The 15,376-nt window shown below is 40.3% G+C and overlaps 1 protein-coding gene across 2 annotated transcripts in view; it reads right to left on the minus strand.

Annotated features, from left to right (window-relative positions):
• Window positions 1-12,169, minus strand: part of TEAD1 (TEA domain transcription factor 1) — a 230,967-nt gene extending 218,798 nt beyond the window's left edge. For both annotated transcript variants that reach the window (XM_075325658.1, XM_075325657.1), the window contains exon 1: window positions 12,090-12,169. The gene's annotated coding sequence lies outside the window, so the exon portion shown is untranslated. The remainder of the gene's footprint in view (window positions 1-12,089) is intronic.
• Between the last annotated feature and the right edge of the window lie 3,207 nt (window positions 12,170-15,376).

Genomic DNA, 15,376 nt, shown 5'->3' on the forward strand with positions numbered 1-15,376 from the left:
CTTCACATGCACTTACCTGCCCTGTGACGTTGCTCTGGCCGGCGACCCGCCTCCTTCCTAAGGGGACGGGTCGTGCGGCGTCACAGCGACGTTACACGGCAGGCGGCCAATAGAAGCGGAGGGGCGGAGATGAGCGGGACGTAAACATCCCGGCCACCTCCTTCCTTCCTCATTGCAGGCGGGACGCAGGTAAGAAGATGTTCCTCGCTCCTGCGGCTTCATACACAGCGATGTGTGCTGCCGCAGGAACGAGGAACAACATCGTACCTGTCGCTGCAGCGAAATTATGGAAATGACCGACACTACACAGATCACCGATTTTCGACGCTTTTGCGATCGTTTATCGGTGCTTCAAAGCTTTACACGTTGCGACGTAGTTACCGCGCCGGATGTGCGTCACTTTCGATATGACCCCGACGAGATCGCAGCAGCGATGTCGCAATGTGCAAAGTACCCCTTACATGTATTTAAAGGAAATCTCTCAGTAGGATCACCCCCCTCTAGGATTCTATATGGGCATGCAGGTCCAAGAACTTGAATATAACAATATCTTGAGATCTGCGATCCGATGTGTTATTACAGAGATATCCACATTTAAATTATATGTAAATGAGCTGTTCCAGGCTATGGGCCAGACATAGATCTGAATGAGAATCTGCCTGCAGAGTTGATGTTAAACAAAAGGGGGCATAACCAATGAAAACCAAGTAATAACTGAGTCTACTCTCAATCACACACTGCTCTACAGGGAGATCAGAAATAACAGTACAGCAGAAGTTAACTGTACCTCATTACAAACATTTGCAGCAGCACTTGTCTACTCATTGGGCTAGGGGCTCCACTATACAGCTGTGCATGACTATAACCAGCATAGTACAGCAGAGATAACCCTTGTCTCATTACAAACACAACAAGAACATTTGCAGTTGTCTTCTCACAGTGATGTCAGCTCTACTCTCCCACACTGGCTGCCTGGGAGATAGCAGCTGAAGCATGGCAAGAGGAGGAATGCAAATGTTACTGTAATAAGCTAAACTTCATTTCTGCTATAGTGTATTAGTGCCACTGTATTGCTATTGCAAAGCTGTGTGTGATGAGAGCAAACTGTCAGTCATTACATGTCTCACGCTGGTAACACCTATTCATTTAAAATAAGCTGTGGTAGCAGGATCTCATGCAGATCAGTGTCCAGTCCATAGCTCTTAACAGCTTATTTGCATAGAAGAAAAACATGGATTTCTCTAGAACAAAACATCAAACAGCAGATATCAAATGTACCACTTTATGCAACTCTATTACCGGCTTAGAAGTGTTGATCCTAGTATCATATTCCCTTTAAAAAAAAAATAAATTACATAAAGTAATACATATATACACAACTTGTGACACAGGATCCACCATTCACAATGGGAGAGGTCATAACTGTCTATTCATCCTCCTGTACAATTACTTTTGTATTAAAGTATCTGCGTGCGTGCAAAAGGGGATCAGTGTATAACCATTTGGCTATGTACATTTGTTGTTTCCTGCAACAACAGGAAGCTAAAGTCTAAACCAAAAAACACCCCAGTGGCCAAAGTGTAGATTACAAGATTTATTGACTTCTCCCAATTTTTAAAACAGATTGTAATATGTATTCAAAAAAACACCACATTGCCAAGAATCTGTAAGATGTTCAAGCACTAAAAAAATAATTTAAGCAATAGGAAATTTTCTGATAAGATTCCATTTAATATATCTCCAGGAGTCAGCATATTTTTTTCCCAAATAGGAACAGAAAAGGTATTTTTCGTGCTGCTCAATCCAAGCCATCTCTGTCCTCAAGAGCTAACAATTTATTCCCATCATCTCACTCAGGTTTTTGAAGTAAGAGTAGCATGAAGAAAACTACACGACCATGGTGATAAAACACAAATTCCATGCCAGTGTGGCCCCGGATTGGATTTGAGCCAAGGACTGCTGCAGATTGATGGGTGCTCCTATAAATTTTCTGAATTCTCTGTACTGTGAGAAGCTGAATGAAAGTAAGTACAAGGTCAGAAGGCGGTAAAAGAACTCCAGCAGCCAGTACAGGAAAAATGCCCCCAGGAGATGGAGAGGAGAGACCTGAATGAGACATGGAATTCTTGTAAAACAGATGTCACAGTTATGGAAACTAGCAGGAGCCTATGCCCAGAAATGGTAAACTGTTTAATACAAGCACAAGAAAAGTAGGTTTCTCACTGGTAAGAGGAAGGGGGACAGTTGAGCAGGGAATGGAAATAAAGACCCCCGTCATGAAAGAAGACAATATTTTATTCCTCTTGATGCCTCATTGTGTACACATCTGGCCGGAAAATCTCCCCACTCATGATCTATTATATTTCCACAACTTGTGGCCCTCTATATATGGCTTCCAGAAGCTACAATTATGCCCAGAAGGCACAGTATTAATAGTGGATAGCAGCGAGGGTCAAACCATTGCAAAAAGGCACTGGGTCATAAAATAAGACACAAACACTATGTACAGGCACCATATGTAATGCCATTTCTCAACATCAGGAGAGTATTTGCACATTACTGTGGAAGATTTAATTTATTGGGCATTTTTTAAAATAAATTTACAGCAAATTAATTTTATTTCATAAATTGACTGATAGGATTCTATACATCAAGCCACTTTCACCATAATTCTGGCATAAAAGTGCTTGAAATAAACTTTAACTTTTGGAATTCTTAGGCCCGTTTCACACATCCGGCATGTCACCGGATCCGGTACGCATGCAGTACATTCATTTACAGTGGAAGCGCGACACAATGCGGACAAATGCGGTTGTGCATGAAGCACACAACGGCATGGTGTCACGCTGCCACTGTATATGAATGTACTGTACTGCATGCGTGCCGGATCCGGCATCTGGCGAAATGCCGGATGTGTGAAATGGGCCTTCCACCAATCCTGCCAACTTTTTGCCAAGTGGTTATAGCCAAGCGTGCCGGACAAAATCATAATCCAAGCTACTTTTTGCCACAAAAGTAGAGTAAATTACAAACAAGATGTATGCCAGCCACTGGCTAGAGGATAGTTTTGGAGGTGGTGCACAGCAGTTGAAGAATGGGTCAAATTCACTAAAAAGGCTTATGCCAGTCTTAATAGATCAAGACCACTCTTTTTACTGCAAAGGCTGGAAATGCAAATGAAACACGAGTACATTGAATCCTCTGCAGCAGACAATACAGTATCAACTCATACGACCACTGCAGCCAATCACTGACGTCAGGAGTCTTGTGCTGTATACTGCTGAGGCCAGTGATTCCCTGCAGTCACGTATTCCCTGCAGACAAGTAAACGGAGAACAGGGGTGTATATTAAACTGTCTCCAATGTGTTTTAAATGATGCAAGGTGCATCTCTAAACATGGTTAAAAAAAAAAAAGACTACTTGCCTAGGTGCTAAGTTTCAGTCATAGGGGCGGCACTTTTGCCTGGATCAGTCACTGTTACTCAAGTTCAGGTATGATTTCTTTTTTTTTTTTTTACTTCGGTCACACTCCCAGCATTGTAATGGATTACACCACAGGTCCTTCAACATCACTTCTCTGCTGAGCTCCGCCCATTATGGTCACATGATCATGAGATCAGCACAGGTCCCTCACCACCACTTCTCCAATGTTAAGCGTCATTTTTCCATACGAACATTTCACATATACTTTTATATTTCAAGAAATACGAGTGAGTTGAGAAGAATACTCTTCATACAGAATTGCCTAAAGCAGAGGTTCCCAACTCCAGTCCTCAAGGCACACAAACAGTGCATGTTTTCAGGATTTCTTTAGCATTGCATGGGTGTTGGATTCAGCACCTTTGCAGGTGATTAAATTATCACCTGTGCAATACTAAGGAAATCCTGAAAACATGCACTGCTGGTGTGCCTTGAGGACTGGAGTTGGGAACCTCTGCCCTAAAGGGTAGCAGAGATACAAGCACACAGAAGCCACAAGCTGTGATTGTAGTAGCAGATTGAGGGGAAAAAAATATAAAAAATACACAGTGGTGATCTCAGTGGTGATCAAGCGCAAAAACAAATTGTAGCTCCAAAAGTATTCAAGAAATGCATTCAGTATTCAAGAAACGCCATAACAAATGCTGTCAGACTGAATGGTTATTGGGCATATTGTAATTTAGGAAAGAATAACAGGAATTTACCAAGACGAATAAAAAGCAACTATTTTTCCTTGATATACAGTGGAACCTTGGATTAAGAGTAACTTGGTTTGAGAGCGTTTTGCAAGACAAGCAAAGCTTTTTCAAATTTGTAACTTGGTTTAAGAGCAATGCTTTGCAATAAGAGCAAATACTCACCATGCACATGTCTCGTTCTGTCCTTTCACCGCACTCTGACCCTCTCTGGAGGTAACTTTCTGTACATATGTACTGTTTACTGTGCACAGTATACCATTGTACAGTATATACTATATAGCATGTCTATCAATTTGCATGTGTGGATACAATATTGTACTTTCTGATAATCAGTACAGCACATTGCTTATACTGTACCTCTTGCACACCAACAATTCTATTGTAAGCTAAAGTGCAGTTTAAGTTGCTTTACATGTTTTTTACTGTAAAGCATTCTGTATTAGTGTATTGTAATGATTTGAATGAATTATATGAATACTGTACATTATTTTGTATTACTGTAACAAGTTTATATAAATTCAGTAAATATTTTTGGGCTGTGGAACGAATTGTCTGTATTTCAATTATTTCCTATGGGAAAATTCACTTTGATATAAGAGTAACTTGGTTTAAGAGCACAGTCCCAGAACCAAGTATCCTCGTAATCCAAGGTTCCACTGTAGTTATGCTGTGCAAATTTGGGCCACTGATATATGGAAGTGGTAGTGTACTAAAGTTAGGAAAAATATACAGAAAATATACAGAAAAGAAATATATTTATATATATATATATATATACACACTCTATATATATATATATATATATATATATATATATACACACTCTATATATATATATATATATATATATATATATATATATATATATATATATATATATATATATATATATATACACACTCATATATATATATATATATATATATTATATATATATATATATATATACACACATACATACATACATACATACATACATACATACACATATATATATACATATATACATACACATATATATACATACACACTATAACATTTACAGGTCAAATTCAAAATCTAAAAATGCATCACAGCACTTTGTCTGGAACAGGTTGTTCATCCTGTGCCTCCTGGTTCAGAGCCTGAAAGACAGTATTACCATAAAGACATACAAGGGGCAGTAGGACAAAGAGCATTTCCATGCCATTCAGAGGCCATAGAAAGCAGTGCCCTCTATTGTAGTCATGAAGTATTTATTAGTTATGTACTTTACGTTAAAGAAAAAAAGACAGAGCCATCCTGCTAGAATAAATTTATTTCCTAAATGAGACGAGAAAGGATAAAATCCTGAAAATCCCTGAGGCGGCATTCTGTGAATCTGATTTTGACAATGAAATAGTAAAGAAATAGCTGGAATTCCAATGTAAAATCTACACAAGCCGCGGATTTTCTAAGCATACTTGGACAAGAGGAAACATACACTGAACTCTGTGGCTGGTGACACAACCATCCACCCTATCAGTAAGCTCATAATTATCCGATAACTTATCAGCAGTGTATAGTGAGCATATGGTGACATGGCCTCAGAAGCCTGTTGCTAGCCTAACAATAGAGAAGTGGAGCAGTCGACCAAGAGCCCCTGTTGGACAAACTGTCAGCAGCATTTTTTCAGAGCACTGGGGCGATGGAAAGCCTCTTGTATTTGCATTTTCTTTTCTTATACAGGTGAAGAAAGAGCAACCAGATGTCGGCTTCAGAATTGAGTCATCCACTATAGCAGACTTAACTCATTGCAGTGCAGATGTAATTGCAGGACAACCCCCCCCCCCACACACACACTTTCTCCCCCAATGTCATGCCCTTCCTTCCTTAAGCGTAGATTGTGAGCCGGTTCTGACCATCAGAGGCCATGAATGGGTTACATAAAAGCCAGTAAAGCCATTTGAGAAAAGTTTGCCAGGCGACGGTAGTACATCCAAAATACAGTGTACAATTACAGCGATTGTCTTGCAAGACAGAATGTTTGAGTCACAATGTTAACAAGAGCCTGTCAGAAACCCCTCCGATATCTGCTACATGGAGATTTATCAACTATTTTACTCGGTTTGCAGAGAAAACAATCTAAAATCTTGCACTGAAAAGTTTCCAAATTCAGCTTTGGTTTGAAGAAGCTTTTAGGGTATGTGCGCACGTTGCGTTCTGGCGTCACAACTAAAACCCAGCGCTTTGTCACTGCATGTGTTTCAAAAAACGCTAAACTGCAAAACGCTGCGTTTTGGATACAATTGAATGCAGAATGGATGCTTTCCGGATGCTTGCTCTCCCACAGACAAAGAGGGAAACGCATCCAGAACGTACAAAATAGGTGACAAGTTGCTTTTTAGAACGCATCGATTTTGTCACAAATTTGGCATCCAAAACGCTGCGTTTTAAAATGCAATGTGCGCATGGAATTTGCAAATTGTTATAGACTTTGCTGGGGACGCAGAACGCATGTGTTTACGCTGCAGTTTAAAGCGCTGCGTAAACGCATGAAATAACGCAACGTGTGCACAGATCCTAAGGCTATGTGCGCACGTGTGCGCTCTGCACCGCACCGAAAATGTGTGCTTCAGAGCGCAGCTGAGAAGCTGCGTTCTGAAGCACATGGTGCCGGCAGATTCGTGTGCTCTGCATGCTGCCTCTCCCTATAGACAGCATGCAGAACGCACGAAAGAAGTGACATGTCACTTCTTAGAACGCAGCAATTCGGCAAGCAGCCGAATCGCTGCGTTCTAACATGCCACGTGCGCACGGCCCCTGCACAATCTCCATAGATTGTGCAGGGGACGCAGGATGCATGCAGTTACGCTGCGGTGCAGAACGCACCGTAACTGCATGTAATACGCACACGTGCGCACATACCCTTACAGCAGGAAAGAGCTCAGAGTGCAATTCCATCTTATGAAGTTATGCTTGTATAATTTCTGCTGTTATCTGCAGGTGAAATTTAATATTAGGAGGTATAAATGTTTTCACTTCAGGGGTTTAGGGGAATATTGTCTGGTAAGGAAACAATTACTTTTGGATTGCTCTTGTATAGGCAATAGATTCACAGTAAAGGGTGCTTTACACGCTGCGACATCGCTAACGATATATCGTCGGGGTCACGTCGTTAGTGACGCACATCCGGTGCCGTTAGCGACATCGCAGCGTGTGACACCAAGGAGCCAAATACTGTTGCTGCTGCAGGTACGATGTTGTTCGTCGTTCCTGCGACAGCACACATCACTGTGTGTGACACCGCAGGAACGACGAACATCTCCTTACCTGCGTCCTCCGGCAATGAGGAAGGAAGGAGGTGGGCGGCATATTCCGGCCGCTCATCTACGCCCCTACTCTGCTATTGGACAGCTGCTGTGACGCTGCACGAACCGCCCCCTTAGAAAGGAGGCGGATCGCCGGCCAGAGCGACGTCGCAGGGAAGGTAAGTCCATGTGACAGGTGTTAGCGATGTTGTGCGCCACGGGCAGCGATTTGCCCGTGACGCACAACCGACGGGGGCGGGTACGCTCGCTAGCGATATCAGTACTGATATTGCAGCGTGTAAAGTACCCTTAAATTCGGGAATTGTTATTTAAGCAATCCCTGCATCCTATATTGCAACTTTCCTTTTGAATGGTATACCAATAATAGCAGAGATGGTATATTATTGAATGCAGAAACCAACAAAACATTTGTCTGAACTTTATTTGTAGTAACAAATTTAATTTGTGGGAAAAAAAGTTAAAGAAAAAAAAATAAATAATAGTACACCGCATGGCACACTTCTCACTTATATGCAATTGTATAAATATCTATTTGGCATAGATCTGGGGCATACCTTTGGCAGGGAGTAGATTTGGCGTTAAGACAATTGCATTACCAAATATTATGATGCTCTGTGTCTCTATATAAGCAAATACCTTTTTACTAGAGAGCACAGCATTGTGGGTAGGACAACAGTACCCGGTCATGAAAGGGTTGATAGATTTAAGCTGTCCTGCCAGAGTTTGGCTGCACACAATGAGTGTGCCTGCCTGGGGGGTGTGCATGCTTCAAAACACCTGGCCTTTTTTATTCCTGCAGCCTCCAAGTGCCAGCACAAATCAAGTCATTTTATGCTAACTCCCCTTTAAAAAAAAAATAAAAATTATATGAGAAGCCTGTCTGTATAGGGTCTGTATCACTGCAACATAAGCACACAGGGAAAAAAATCCAACATCTAAAAAAAAAAAAGGAGAGGAGAAAAATGTTACACATTAGACATCTCCACATTAATTACAATGCCTTGTGCCACACAGTCTTGGAACTGACAACACGGAAATGACAGCATTATTTCAGCAATTAGAGTCTGAATCATTAATAAACAAGAGCTTTCCCAATTTAGTTGAAAAGAAGGCCTGAAAGACAGCCAAAGCACGAACACAGGCCATCAACTGGACTTTTGGCAGTCTAGAGAAAAACATGCAAGATTTTTTTTTCAAAACCTGCTCACATAGATATCCATAAACTGACAAAAACAATGGGAGACATAACATTTGGTATTAATAAACTCTATTACTCATCATCATATGCATAGAAGAAAAAATAAAAGTAACAGTGAATCAGATATGCGCAGTGATAGGATTTGTAATAGATTTGACATTGACCAAAACTGAAATTAAATAACATAACCCCACCACCAACCAAAAAAAAAAAAAATGCAGGGGGAGGGGGTAAGCGCAATACTACTAATGTTACACATCAGAATGGGCCCCTACTCTGTTGGTTAACGATCTGATGTTATTAAAATGTAATAAGGACATTAAAAAGGTAAACAAAGCCTGATCACGTTTTTCAGAAATTCCATCCAGACTGCACGGTCAAAAGAGGTAGCCAAAATAAGTTAAGAGCTATAAAGACATATATATATATATATATATATATATATATATATATAGATGGATAGATAGATAAAAGATAGATAGATATAAAATGTATATGTTTGTGTTTGTGTGTATATATATATATATATATATATATATATATATATATATATATATATATAGATATATATATATATATGCACACACACATACATACATATATGCACACACAAACACATACATAAATACATATATATATGTATATATACCTACACCCAAACATATACATATACATTTTATATCTATCTATCATCTATCTATCTATATATATTATATATATATATATATATATATATATATATATATATATATATATATATATAACACAAGAGGAAATAAACAATCTGCCAACTGAAAAGAAATGCATAAATTATATATGTACATATAAAACATCTGATAAGTATACAGAATTCAGCAAAAAAAAATTCCCATAATTAGTCCTAGTCCATGCTGCCTCACACCAATAATGGTACCATGGCCCATGTGTCAGTATGAAGCACTTATATACCTATTAAATATAAAAACTGTAAATAAAGAAAAATCCCGAATATGGCCAGTGTCAAATACAGATGCATGTTAAGGGATTTACGATGCCGTCAGTTTGGGTCATTGGACCCAAGGTTAGATAAAAACTAGCGGTAGTAATTCTAATCGCAGAAATAAATCTGTAATATGTTTGCTTGAAACTGTGAAAGGTTATATGTCAAGTATAAAAGTAAAGAATTATTAATGCATAAATTAAACAGGCCACTGCTTTTATATAGCTAATAAATAAATTTTAGGAATTTTTTTTAATTTAATTTAAAATACAATTTGCAAATCTGATAAACAAGTAGTAAACAGAGAAAAATGTAGTTTGCAGATTTTATTTTTTTTAAACCAAACTACTAATATAAAAAGAAAATATTCAGGGAAAAAAAACAAAAAACATTAAGCCCAAGTTAAAAATGTATAAGAGCATAAAAATAAAACTACCAGTCTGTTTGGATAATTACCACATAAAAATGATAAAAGAATATATATTTTCGTGGAAAGTCAATAACGTTTCAGACTGCTCCTTCGTAAAAGCAGGTTTCTGTACAAAGGTTTAACCAACCCCTCAGGCTCTGTGCTTATGGGATTTACAGTACATTATTTCATCATTAAAATAGCTTCCAGTCTCTCGCGGGAAACATATGCAGCAGACACATCTAAATAGAAGTTCTCCATCCCTAAATACATTCCACACAACCATAATTAATGGTATCTTGGAGATTAAAAGACATTCACAACCAATTCTACAAGACTGAACCCTCAACGTATCAGTGTACACTGTGAAAAAAAATAAAAATAGATTTAATAAAAAGCTTGTAAAAATGTTATACAAGAACTGCAGGCAGTGCTAGAGCTCTAACGTCACATCTCCAGAAACCTCGGAGTAGGAGTGAGCTGAATTTGGAGACGCCGCCTCTTTCTTTTCAATTTTAAAATTACATGGGCCCCGCATGAAACAAGTAGGAACATGTGGAAAGCAGTCAGCTGCGCCCCCAGAGAATGTCAGCGCCCACCTGCAAGAGCCAGAAGCTCTTTACATGGCCCTGATCTACAAACTGAATTACCCACTTGTCACCTCACAAGACTTGCAGAGCCAAGAAGAAAGGTATTTAACCCTTTCTAAGAGCAAAATGATGGATAAAAAAAAAATTTATGCATATGCAATATATCATTAAAGTACACCATGCAAAAATAGTTTTAAAGTAAAAATATTTATTAAAAAATTAAAACCTTATAAAAATTACTTTTATCTGATTGTCTGACAGCACTTTATGGCCTAATATTCATCTGAATGTAGTTTGCAAAAATCCACATCCGTGCCATCGAAAAATAACCCCATTCAGATGACAAAGATTTTCACTCAAAAACTATTTGCAATAAATCTGCCGCCAGTGAATAAATCCTAAAACTGAAAGTGAGGAACAGACTATAGAGTTACAGGTGTGTATAAATAATTACAGATACATACATATATAGATATATAGATAGATAGATAGTTTTTTATTTATTTTTTTTTATTTATTTTTTTTCATTTTTTATTTCTCTACTATTCCAGCATCATGGAATAGTAGAGAAATAAAAAATGAAACAAAGAGACATAATAATATATATTATATATATTCACTTTTTTTTTTTCATTTTTTATTTCTCTATTATTCCTTCCTGCATTATCAGACTTTGTATTGCAGCGTGGAAATATATATATATATATATCCATTCTACAATACAAAAAGTCTGATGACGCAGGAATAGTAGAGAAATGAACAAAATGAAAAATAATAAATATATCTGTATATATGTCACTTTATAGTAAAACGTCTAATACAGCACCCGATCAGCCTTGTTCATGTGAAATATATATATATATATATATATATATATATACATACATACATATATAATATTGAGAATGTTACAAATTTATATATAATTAACAGATGTGATTTACATAAAATAAGTTATGGCTTCGTATACCATTACACAAGGTGTCAGTTGTATAGACCATATATTTCGGAAAAACTAACTATAATACATATTTGGGGGGGGGTTGTTCCTACACCTAGGTACTTTATCCACACAAATATGTCACTAGATGGGGGATTAAAATCCAGCCCCATGTACTTTTTCTTGTTTACATTTTTATTCATTTTTTTTGTTTGTTTATTTTTTTCTTGTCATACTTTTTTGTTTCTGGGCCTTTCAGTTCTCCAGCTTTTTTTTTTTTCGACCCTCCCCTCCTTGTAGGAGTGCGCCTAAGTGGGTACATGACTGCAGAATATGTTTGCACTTCACAAATAAAAGGACAGATGATCACACACATCACCAAGGCAGCAGCAGCCTGTGCTCAGATCTGCACCTCTACAACACAGGCGGCGGCGGTGGCGGCAGCAGCGCCAGGGAGCAACAGATTATAGGAGGAGGAGGAGGATGGAGGGTGCGTTTTCCTACCAGAAGGGAAGTTTACAAGGAGGAATCCTGTTGGATTTGCTCTGAGTGTTCTCCGCTATTCTCTGAGATTTCGCTGACTCCAGACACTTTTGTCACTTGAACTTGGAGGGAGAGGAGCAGCCCTGGAAGAAAGGGAGGGGGAAAAAAATAGATTTGACTTTCATGTCTCTCTATACAAGCGGCTGGGAGCGGACATTACAGGGGTGGGGGGTGGTGGGGGATTGTCTGCTGCTGTGGGCTGGTTTCCCTTTCCCAGGAAAAGTTCTTCCTTCTTCTGGAAAAATGTAAAAAATTCCTTTTTTTTCTTTTCCTCAGCTTTACCAATTTTTTTTTTTTTTTTCATGTCAGATCTGCCGAGTGAGTCAGACCTCCACAGTCACTTGTAGGGTTCACGATCCTTTGTCATGTACCCAACAAAACTCATCTCACTGAGCCCCCCAAAATTATATTGAACCCCATATTCTGTCGGAACTTCTGAGGAACCCCAACATTACAAAAAGCCTCCAACTGCTGTGTGTACAGATTACTATTGCTATTGTCATGTCCTTTTTTGGCACCCCCTTAAACTTACAGCATACCCCCAAAAATATAAGTCTGGAAGCTGACAAAACTAAGACTGGAGCCTCAATATGTCCTCACTGTCTTTACCCTCTGCCACCTTATCACAAGGCACCAACACTTGAGAATTACAGACTTTGACCTACACCCCTGAAACAACCGTGGCACATGCAAACTCAAAAAAATGCAACTATGGCACTGGCAATTTGCCCCCCTCCAAAAAAAAACCCCAAAACATATACATACACACATTTTATATAATCTATCCACAGCACGTGAAGTGAGCCCCAATAAATAAAATAAATCAAACCACAGCACATGCAATGCCCTCCCAACACAAAAAAGCAAGCCATGGAACATGCACTGTGTCCCCTTAAAAATACATCCGCAGCATATACAGCACCCCCCAAATAAAAAAAGCACACCATAGCACATACAATGCCTCCCCCCAAAAAATATCTACGCATGGGACCACAGGACATGTATTGACCCCATAAAGGAAACCACGGCACAAGCAATGTGTCCCCTAAAAAAAAAAACGCAACTACAGCACATGCAATGCCCCCTGAAAAACTATGGCACATGCAATGACCCCCTTAAAAATTATCAATCATTGGCAATCATTGGCACATGCCTTACCTCCCCCACAAAAAAAATAGGCAAACCGTGGCACATGCAATGTCCCCCTTTAAAAAAAAGCAACCGCAGCACATGCAGTGCCCCCCCCAAAAGCTGACACATTCAATGACCCCCCAAAAAATTATCAATCCTTGGCACATGCATTGCGCCCCCCCCCAAAAGAAAGAGCAAACCATGGCACATGCAATGTCCCCCTTAAAAAAAAAAACAACCGCAGCACATGTGGTGCCCCCCAAAAACTGTGACACATGCAATGACCCCCTAATAAATTATCAGTCCTTGGCACATGCATTGCCCCCCCCAAATAAAAAGGCAAACCATAGCGCATGCAATGTCCCACCCCAATAAAATGCAACTGCAGCCCATAAAAATCCCCCACCCCAAAAAATAAAAAATACAACAGTGGTGCATGTGACACCCCCCTTTCCCCCCCCCAAAAAAAAGCACCCATAGCAAATGCAATGCCCACCACCCCTCAAAATTTAAAACCCTGCACAGACAATGCACCCCCCACCCAGAAAAACTGCACTGAAGAAGCAGAGAACATGCACTGTCCCTGTAATAACTGCAGAGTTTCAGGAATCTGTGCCTGGAGCCCCCCTATGTGCTGGGACCCGTCAGTGAGCGGTGTGGGCCTCCTGCACCCCCGGGCTCCAGAGCCCACCTCCTGTGACTCCCCCCTTCTTCCCCGGCTCTCTCCTGACAGACTCCCCCCTCTTTCCTCTCACACACACAGAACTTACCCCGGCGGGCGGGCGGGCGGGCGGCTGAGGACACCCCACAAAGCTGAGCAGCACCAACTTCTCCCACTCTGCCTATTGTCCGCGGAGCCGCTGTCCGGGGGTGGGGGGCGCCCCGGGGAGGGCCGGGCACGGTGAGGGGAGCGGGGACTCGGCGCGAGCGATGCGAGGAATGCTCGGAATGAGGACAGGAATGAAATGAACGTCAGGACCGAACCAGCGGAGGAGGCGTGTCCCGGGTGACGTCAGGCTCCTCCCTCACAACCAGCCCCGGGGGGCTGTGCCCTGACGTCACGGGGAAGTCCGGAGTGGGCGGGAAAAGAAAAAAAAATGTCTATCAGCTCTGCCCACTGCTCTAGCCGCGCGCTTCCCGCCCTCAGCGCGGTCACGTGGTACAGGATTGAGCGGGAAGATGCCTGAGGGGCAGATGCTGCGCCTGAGTTTGAGGAGACGACGACCACGACGACGGCAATGGCTGCCGCTGTCAGTGTGTCGTGTGTACTCACAGACACCTGTGTACATTATTTTATCTCACATTTACCTGTAATGGCAAATTACCATTTTTCCTTTTTTCCACCCCTTCTTCATAGAGCCATAACTTTTTTCATTTTTCCCTCAAAATAGCCGTATGAGGTAGACTCTGGAAAAAAAGTGATTAGTGAAGTAAAATATGACTTTCTTCTACCGATAAATACAGTTATAGCCTCTATTTACAGGCTGCCAAAACTACATAAGGCATTAATAATATTATGGGTGCGTATATATATATATATATATATATACTGTATATGTATATATATGTATATATATACACAGTATGTGTGTATATATATATATATATATATATATATATATATATATGAGACCCTTTGTGACAACGCTACTATCCTATATGAGGGATATGGCGGATTTATTGCTAAGGCTTCATGGGCTTACGGTGGAGCCGAATACACGGTTTGCCAGTCTTGATGTAGAGGTCCTTTATCAGCCCAACCCTCACTACAAGGAAACTGAGCACTTTCTCAGCATTAGAGACTATCATTTTCGTGCACATAATACATTTATGAGAGAGTTAAGTTTTCATCTTTGCATAAACCTTTTTCTCTTTGACTACGAATGCTTCCACCAGATCAGAGGCACAGCAATGGGGAACCATTCTGCTCCCACTCATGCAAACTTGTTCTCGGCTGGTGGGAGGAAACGGTGGTCTTTAAACGGAATCTGTCTCAGGTTGTTGCCATCTAATCTGAGAACAGCATAATGTAGGGGCAGAGATCCTGATTCCAGCGTTCACTTACTGGGCTGCTTAGTGTAGTTTTGATAAAATCACTGTTAATCAGCAGGACTACT

Source organism: Anomaloglossus baeobatrachus, chromosome 10 (genome assembly GCF_048569485.1).
Source record: "Anomaloglossus baeobatrachus isolate aAnoBae1 chromosome 10, aAnoBae1.hap1, whole genome shotgun sequence".
NCBI classification, from domain to species: Eukaryota; Metazoa; Chordata; class Amphibia; order Anura; family Aromobatidae; genus Anomaloglossus; species Anomaloglossus baeobatrachus.